Source organism: Apteryx mantelli, chromosome 1, assembly GCF_036417845.1.
Source record: "Apteryx mantelli isolate bAptMan1 chromosome 1, bAptMan1.hap1, whole genome shotgun sequence".
NCBI classification, from domain to species: Eukaryota; Metazoa; Chordata; class Aves; order Apterygiformes; family Apterygidae; genus Apteryx; species Apteryx mantelli.
Genome location: NC_089978.1, coordinates 141245491 through 141254202, shown reverse-complemented (window position 1 = coordinate 141254202; position 8712 = coordinate 141245491). Strand labels below are relative to the sequence as shown.

At 42.4% G+C, this 8712-nt stretch overlaps 1 pseudogene; it reads right to left on the bottom strand.

Moving 5' to 3' along the window:
• Positions 1-3608: 3608 nt before the first annotated feature.
• LOC106488321 (potassium voltage-gated channel subfamily KQT member 1-like) overlaps positions 3609-8712 on the bottom strand; it is a 542964-nt pseudogene continuing 537860 nt past the window's right edge.

Below are 8712 nucleotides of genomic sequence, written 5' to 3'. Positions count from 1 at the left end.
ATCTTCCCTTGATCTCTTGTAGTCCTGTCTTTTGATGCATCAGTAGAATGCATTCCTGACAACCACCCTTGCTGAATTCTCTCACACTGTGGCCTTTAGGGATCTTGACTGCAAAGTCTATGCCTTTGTTCTGAATGAAAAAACAATGTGAGACCATTGCAGACCTGACTGCACAGCGCAGGTAACTTCATTGGAGTGTATTCTTTCCTGGTACATTATTATTTTACTGATGTGAGAAGAGCTGCTGTAGCAATGAGCTTGGCTGAATGTGTTCTTTGATCAGCAGCTGGGTGTGTGATGTGTGCGCTGAACTCCCAGCATGAAGAAATTAATAGGAAGAACCTCAGATCAGTGCTGAAGTATTATAGCCTACTCACTGCACTAAAGTTGGTTGAAATGGAAGTGAAAACACACAAATGCTGTTCCCTGGGAATATGTTCTGTAATTTTGCCTTGTATTAGAGCCACTGCTGAGAGGGAAAATTCGATACTCACAGTTTCCAAAAAGATAATGCAAAGGTAGAATTCTTCCTGTAAGTCCACTTTGCTCTCTTCCTTTTAATGAACCCTTTTTTAATATCAGCAGAGAAGTTGGAATTTTGGACAAGACCTCTGCTAATAATCTTCTAACCAGGATTACACAAGCTACTTAAATAATGGCACACAAGAATCGAGCCTCCCTCTGTAGCTACGCTGCTTATTTATTCCCAGGAAGACTCCCGAATGTAACAGTAAGCACAGGAAAGTGAGGGATTTGGAACAAGGAAGTCATCTGTGGGACCATATAATCTTCATGTCTCCAGAGCAAGAATTTCATTTCCTTTCAATTGCATGCAAGAATTATGACAAGGCTTCCTAAGAAAAAACTCTTCTAGAGGACAGATTTGGGTATTGTTTGGTCCATCTATGCTGCCTTAGCCAGTTAGCAAAAACTGCTATGATGCACTTGGCAGTCTTCTGATACTGTTCACTGATAGACTATATCACCTCATGACTTGATGGGACTCGTGACTGCAGGAGGACTCCTCAAGGCTTTGGAGTTTCCTGAGGCTCATCACCAGTGCTTCTCCCCTGATCTTTTTCTTTCCCTGTATACGCAATGACCTAGATCTAATGCTGTTTCTACCTGCATAGTGAATGGTGAGGCCTGACAAAAATTCAATTAGTAGGAGTCAATGCTTGTCTTCAGAAATCACAGCTTGCTGCTGAATGTTTGCTGCTAGCACATGTTGGTAGAGGGGCACTCAAATGCTGGTGACATGCAAATGTATTAATATGTAGTCTGTTCACTGTGCAGAAACATCTCTGCTCAGAAGAAGGGTCAGGTAATATTACCAGATGGCTGCATCACTGCTATTCCTGCACACTTTTAACCTTGGGCAATCAGAAAGGTTTTTGTTAGATGGCAACTGTTGTCTTCTATAGCTGTGAGTATGGAGGGGGTTTGCTTGACTGCATTAAGTAAGGCTAAGTGATGTTGCTTTTATTTTTTTACCATTAGTGTCATCATATGGTGTGAAAGTGGGTGTCTCCCACCCCGCCGCCTTCCTTCCTCACTGCAATTTGTACAGGCCACACCCTTATCTCTCCATTGTTGCAATGGTGATGGCTGCCTTCACCTATTGCAGGTCCTGTCTGAACATGTTATGCCACACAGCAGTGCTCACAGTGGCCAGCTGTAAAGTGGGTGGCTGGCCATCATTACTGGATTTTCAGACCCTTAAAGACTCAGGCTGTGGCCTCACTGAAGACTTCCTGGGGGAGCTTTGGCTTGTATTTAAAAAAAAAGATCACACACATACACACACACACACAGACACAGACACACACACTTGCACACATTCTCTTTTTCTAAAGTGACCCCAGTGGGCCTCGTTATCTTTTCCTCCCACCCACTCATCCCTTCTGACACTCTCTGTAGCTGACACCACTCATATTTCATTTAGCTGAATCTTCTGAAGGAGTGCATTCAGTGTATTTTCTAGGCTCTTTAGAGTAGTAGGTGTTACTGTATGTACAGTGCCTTAACACTACTCTTGAGACTCATTAGCAAGTAAAATACTGTTGCATTCGTTGGTCCACAAGACAGTGACTATGCATACCAGTGACACAAATGCCTGCTGTTTACCAGAAGGAAATGTCACCTAGTCTTGGCCACAGAAGTCCCTGAATGCTTCTCCTGAAAGCAGAACGGTTTGTCTTCTGACTCTTTGTGGAAAAGGGATGTTGAGGGAGGTTTTCTACCTGTGGGTGATGCAATGCTACATCCCCTCAGTGTCCAGTCACCCATTTAGCTATGAGTGGCCAGAATCAGTGGAGTTACATGAAGGACCACTGCTGAAACTCATGGCCCCGTCCAATAGCCAGGAGCAACTCAGTGCTCTGACACTGATTATTAACGATTTTCCCATGTTACATGCTGTATTTGGTCATGTTCAGTAACTCTGTAGTAATCAGACAAGATGGAACGGCAGCTTGTCAGCTGATTTAATTAAAACCACATTGCTTTTTTTATTGACTCTCACACATCATTAATATTCTGTCTAAGACGCGTCTGCAATCTAAAGATTGGAATCAGTCTCGTTGTACTCTTTCCAAGCTTGAATTCCCAGACACACAAACCTGGGAAAGAGTTTTAAAGGGACAGGTAACAGTTAGAAGCTAATTTGATTACATTGAAATGGACCAGTCATTGGTCCAAATAAACGCTTATTAAGGCACCAGTCTTTCAAGTTGCTTTTAAACGCAGTGCAGGATTTGCTTCCATGGATAGGAGTGGGAATAGAATATATTTAGGATTTCCCAGGAATCAGGTCTTTGCTCTGCAGACTCCTGTTAATTCAAAGGCTTGGTTATGCAAATATATTAAAAAGACTTGAGTAAATAACACTGTACCCTTTTTACTTTGGTTTATTATTTACATATTTAGCAACAGTGTTGCATCGTCCCTTTTCTGGAGTGCCAGGTTAAGATCCATTTCACAGTGACAGCGTATCAGCCAGCATATGCACTTGATTAGCAACCAAATTACCAGGAAAAAAATTAGCATTTTAAATTATATATAGCAGTTTATTTAAATAGTGATTAACTTTCATCAACAGTATGTGCATTTCTGTCTTCTTTAAGAAACCCTGCCGCTCTCAATCACAGCTGCAGCCCTCCTGGAGCACTGTGTTACTCAGTGACTCGAACAGAGCTTTGCAAATACTTTCGCAGCCAATTACCATACAGGTTTCTTATGTTCAAATTAAGGCAACTGGAGTCAACAGCCACTGCTGAATGAAGGTAGAGGCTTGAGAACATTTTGCATAACAGTCATCAGTGTAGCTGATAGCTATTACAGTGTTCTTGTGCAGTAAGCCTACGCAGATACTATCTCTCTTGCCTGTCTGTTACAACATGCATCTCATCTCATTTGCAACCCTTTTCTTTAATTAGCTGAAGCCTTTACTTCAGTCTTTCATATGTCAGCCAGCCTGTGTACACTTCCATATTTTTAAACAGTAGCCTGTTGTCTTTACTTTGTCATTCACACTAGCATATAAATCTACCCTTCTTATGATCCTCACTGCTTGGTAGAAGTCAAAACATGCTGTTTAATTTTCCTGTTCACTGATTTCCATTTGTTTCATGTTCAAATGCTGGCTCTTTTCCCCCTTTTGGGCATGCTGTGAGCATTAAACTTAGTGATTAAATGCCAGAAAAAGCAGTCCTTTTCCTCTTCTGCCCATGAAGGGGTCATCCTAACCCTTGCTTGGATGCTTACCTTAACAGAGTGCTCTGTGCATGTCTAGTCAGTCTAAATGGGGTGGCTGCATTGGACTTCCACAGGCTGGCATAGGTTAGCTAATGATGGCTAATAAAACAGGTGCAAAACTTATGTGCTCTCCTAGGGGTGTGACTGGCTTTTTGCTGCTTCTTCTCATTTTTATTTAATCTACTACAGCAGAATAGTTCATTTTACCAACAACACATCTGAATCCCGAGACAGCATGACTTAAAAATAACTGTACCTAAAAGAATGAGATGGTGGCATGTGGTTGTCCTCTTGCTTTTAAATATTCTGGTTGACTTGGGGGGCAATCCGAGGCTGTCTGTAACTAACTGTCTGACAGGTGGGGTGGCTGACCCTGACATCTGTGCCTGTGGCTGATCCCCAAGCTGAACCTGGAGCATATTCAGGATGTCATCTAGCTTCTGGTCCATCTGCATGACCTGTTAAGGAATTAGAAAGCAGATGAGCTGTCAAGTGGTTGCACATGCTTCTTGTGAAAGACATTCACTGGCGAAAAGCTCTGTGGGGGGGGATAAACCCTGGCAGTGGGCACTGGCATCTTCACGCCCTGAGCATCAAAAGCTCTTTCAAGTTTTATTGGGCCCCTTGCTTTAGCTAGTGGCAAGGTCAAAGAGTGCTGTGAAGTCACCAGGAAGGGTATAAAACACTGCTAAGTGGCTGCAGAAGGACATGAGGTTGGTGGCCCCAGCATTTGACCACTGAAGTCAGCCATTTCATCTCTCAGCATTTTTCCAGTGCTGCCAACTTCTCGCAGTGATGATGCATCCTGCAAACATCTGCCCTGAAACTCTATTTCACTCTTCGGTTTATCATGAGTGTTTTTTCCCACTACCTCTCCCGGAACTTCACCACCCTCAGCTTTAGGACATCATGCTTTCCATTACTGTCTTGGGAAACTAAACAGCTCCTCTCCCTTCACACTGTAAATAAATGCCTCTGTGATACATGTTATTGTCAGAGATACTACCAGATGCAATGTTTATTCCCATGCATTGTTAGAAGGATGACCTACTAAAAACCACATTATAATACCAATGACTTCATTAGAAAAGAACAACCTTTCTATTAGAAGCTTGACATGCTAATCTCTCCTCTCATTTTGTTGCTTTCCAGCTGAAATTTCTCATGCATAGTCTCTAGATAGAGAAGTATTTATTATTATTGTTGTTGTTATTATTATTATTATTATTGTTTTTTTAAGGAGGGAAAAGAAAACCTGGGTTTTTAAAGCTAAATCACTCTCATATCTCCTATCACTTTCTAAAAATCCTGACCTCTTTCTAGGAAGCCCAGACAGGCATTATTCCATGGTTGTAATAGGGCTTGCACGCTCTGCAAAATGGCATTCTGTTCAACTTTGTGCCAGCCAGGAGGACAGGTTGCTGAATGTTGACTGCTCTAGTTTGCTCTAAAGGCAAAAATGTGGTCAGCACCATGTAAGCAACTGGGATTGCTCATAATAATACTTGAATACAGTGCAGCTTTGTGTAGAAGATGAGCCCAAGAAAAATGAGTATTTTTAAGAACATTGGATAGTTCACTTTTGAGTTATCTGCTGTGAAACTCTGAGCCTCTGAAAACTCTGATCTGTCCCAGTGGGTCTGATAAACTTTGATAGCAAACCTTTTAAAGTGATATCAGATCTAAACTGAGCTTTCATTAAAAAGAGAGAGAAAGAAAGAGAAGGGTTCTAGCCTTTTTCTGTGCAAAGATAACTTTGGAAATAACCAGTGGCAGCATGGACTGAAAGTTTAGCAGGCTGAGATTGCTTTAAAAACCAAGGCAAAGAAAATCACCTTAACCGTTTTCCCCTCCTCTGCCTTTTCTCGCTCCAAATGTCTACTCCCCTGGGGGCCCCTCAAACCTCAAGGTACCAGGAGCTTATTTAAGCTATACCATTTTGGCAACCAGTATTTCCTCCTTTATACTACCTGCTGCCGGCTGGGGAAGGGAGGAGTGGAGTATTTCTCCTACCTCATGAAGGGAAACACATGTGCTTGTCTCTCTTTCAAAAACTTTTCTCTCTTGAAAACAAGATTTCAATATTGTTTTTATGACTGCTGTGTTCTGGTAGAAAAATCCCTCTCCCTGCTTCTGATTTGGTGTGGATCACCTGAGGGTGCGGGTTATCTCAGAAAGTACTTGCAAGCAATAAAGAGGAATTGTTTATGGCATGGGTTAGACAGTGTAGCCCTTCACTAAGATTTCTGCCTGGGTACTTTTGACTATGTTCAGAGTAGAGTTGGCACCATCTGTGTGGTAACACGGCCAGGGAGGGCAACGCGTGCACATGTTGGAGAATTGGGGCCGTTTCCTACAGTACTGGCTGTATGTGTGGTTGTTGGTACCAGTCCCGGTGTACAATGAGTCACAGTCTAAAAGCAAGTCATATATATATTCATGGTCTTCAGTTCAGAGCAACAGACCCCCACAGAGGCTCTGGCTGGCAGAAGTCCAGCCACCTCCTGGCCAGCATGACCCTACGCCAGTAGTGGCAACTGGCTTTTCCCTTGTCTAATGAGCTATGAAGGTGAGTGTGGGTGAGGCTGTCGGGGCAGGTCTTGCTCTCTCTCTACTGTGGTCAATGACAGAAGCAGTCCTTTTCTCATTTCTTGGTCCTACGTCAGTGAAATGGCATGGAGGCATTACACCTGCCTCATTTTTCTCCCCCTTGCTGCCATTTTCTCTTTTTCTAAACTGTTCTGCTTCCCTCCTGACATCATCAAAGGTCTTCATTGAAGAGCGGGGTTTGGCTTAGAGGGAAAAAAGGAGCAATCACAGAAATTGTTCTTTTCTTGAACAGCTCTCTCTTGAAGGATTATGACAGCACAATGACAGACATGTGTGAGAGGTGTTTTCAATGTATGGAGAAAGGCAGAACAACTGCTTATTCTGCTAAGCATTAACTTAGTTGGAAATCTGGAAGTCACTAGTAGTTTAAGGGTTAAGTAGCATGGAACTAATTTAAAAACCACAGCCTTTATTTTCTCCTCCATTCTTGAAAAGCCTGTTTGGCTGATGCTGGTAATGACTCAACAGAATCTTTCTTAAGCAGAAATGTTGTACAGAGCAGAAACTAAAGCAGAACTAATACATTAGAGTAGAGTAAAAGAGGTGTAGGCAGGGAAATGGGATCAGGCAGATGAAAGATCTCTTGGGGCTTTCTTTTGTGAGGCTTTGTTGATTTTGATCTGCACGCTCGATCTTAGATAAGTTATGCCTGTATATTCTGTATCATTTAAACTTGATGTATTTCTCTATATTTTGCCAACTCAGTGAAAAAATGTAATAGGGAATAATTTTGTGCACTTTACTTTCCAGGAGAGGAGAGGGGTGGAGAATGTAAATATTCATTTGTAGAGGAGAAAAAAGAAAAACACATACACAAGGGAGTAGATGGGACATTCTGCACTTTGGTCATGCCTTTCATGCAGGCATCTGCAAATGTTTGCTGAACATTAACAAAAGAAGTTGTATGGTTCTTCTGTGTCAACTAGACACACAGGAGCATTTTAATGTTCATTTTTGAGAACAGAAGCAGGACCCTGCAAAATTAACTCCGTATGAAGTGGCAGATCTCTTCTAATCCTTAGCTTTCTCTTTTACATACAAGATCAAGACACCAGTTTCTGGCTTCAGATACTTTACCATACTTCTAGCTTTGACCATGCAACTAACCTGGTAGACCTTTAGTTGGACAGACACATTCTTAAGTACCTTGTTGAATTGGAGCCTATAAAAAATGGGTCAGATTTGGAGGCTAGTTAGCCATGATTAAAGGGTTACAAAACAAGAGCTGTGGAAACTTAAAGGCTTGACTGAAGTCAGGAGGATGACTTGCAAGATTAAAGGACTTTTCATATGGATAAAGTTTTTACAGAAGAAAGTCCTAATTTTATATTTGTCATTTAAGCGACTACTACATTCCTTAAGTCTTGTTGCAAGCAGGACGAGCTGTCAGTGTCAAATAACATACCCAGGCAAGCACACAGGTAAAGGGTTAAATTTTGCAATATGTTTCTCAGCTGAGTAAAGTGAGAAGCCATACGGGCAAGCCACAGAGTTTCCGGAGAGATGTGATATGCCCCTCGCAGGCTCCTTGGAGACAGGTGAGTTTGGCAGCTGTCCCCAGGCAAATGGCAACAAAACTTCTGTTCTCCCACATCACAAAAGAGCTCTAGAGACAATCTATAAAATTCTTAAAATGCTTTTATATCCTTTCAGCCGCACTGCAGAAAGGAGACGGCAAAGCAGTTTAAAATAATACTCTGTTGTTATTGGGGCTATGAGGTGAGCTGAAAGAGTGTTGAAATGTATATTCATTTTAACATCCCCCCTGGAAAGGGGCTGGATCCTGACATGCAGAGCTGTTACACAAAGAAAATGGCTCAGTGAGTCACAGCAAGCCGTGATGGGGACCTGGGTCAGGCAACCAGTGGGACCCAGCATGTCCCTGCTCTTAACCATGAGCACCAGCTTTGCTTTCAGTATTTGTTATTTGTGGTTGCTTTTAAGCCTGTATTTGTGAAAGCTGGTGCCCAGCCCCCTATTTAAATACCTCATTTTAACTGAGTGTGTTCCTGTTGCAGAAACCCCTTGTGGAGAAGGGGACCCACAGGATGGCAACAGCATGGGGGACTGGATCGTCCTATGGATTTGCCACAGCATGGCAGATTTCCAACTTCCCCTGAGAGCTTTTTGACATGTTTTTGGAGGTGCACACTATAAACAAAATGCACGTGTGGAAAACTCAGTTGGAATAGCCACATGATCTCTCCCAAACCCTCTCATTTTAAACTAGAACCCCCCCCCTCCCCCCAGGTTGTGTCTTTCTTTTTAATATTATTTCTGGAGGCTGGGAAAGCCAGTATCAATTATGTGCACAACACACTGACTCAAACCATTTCCAGAGGAGTA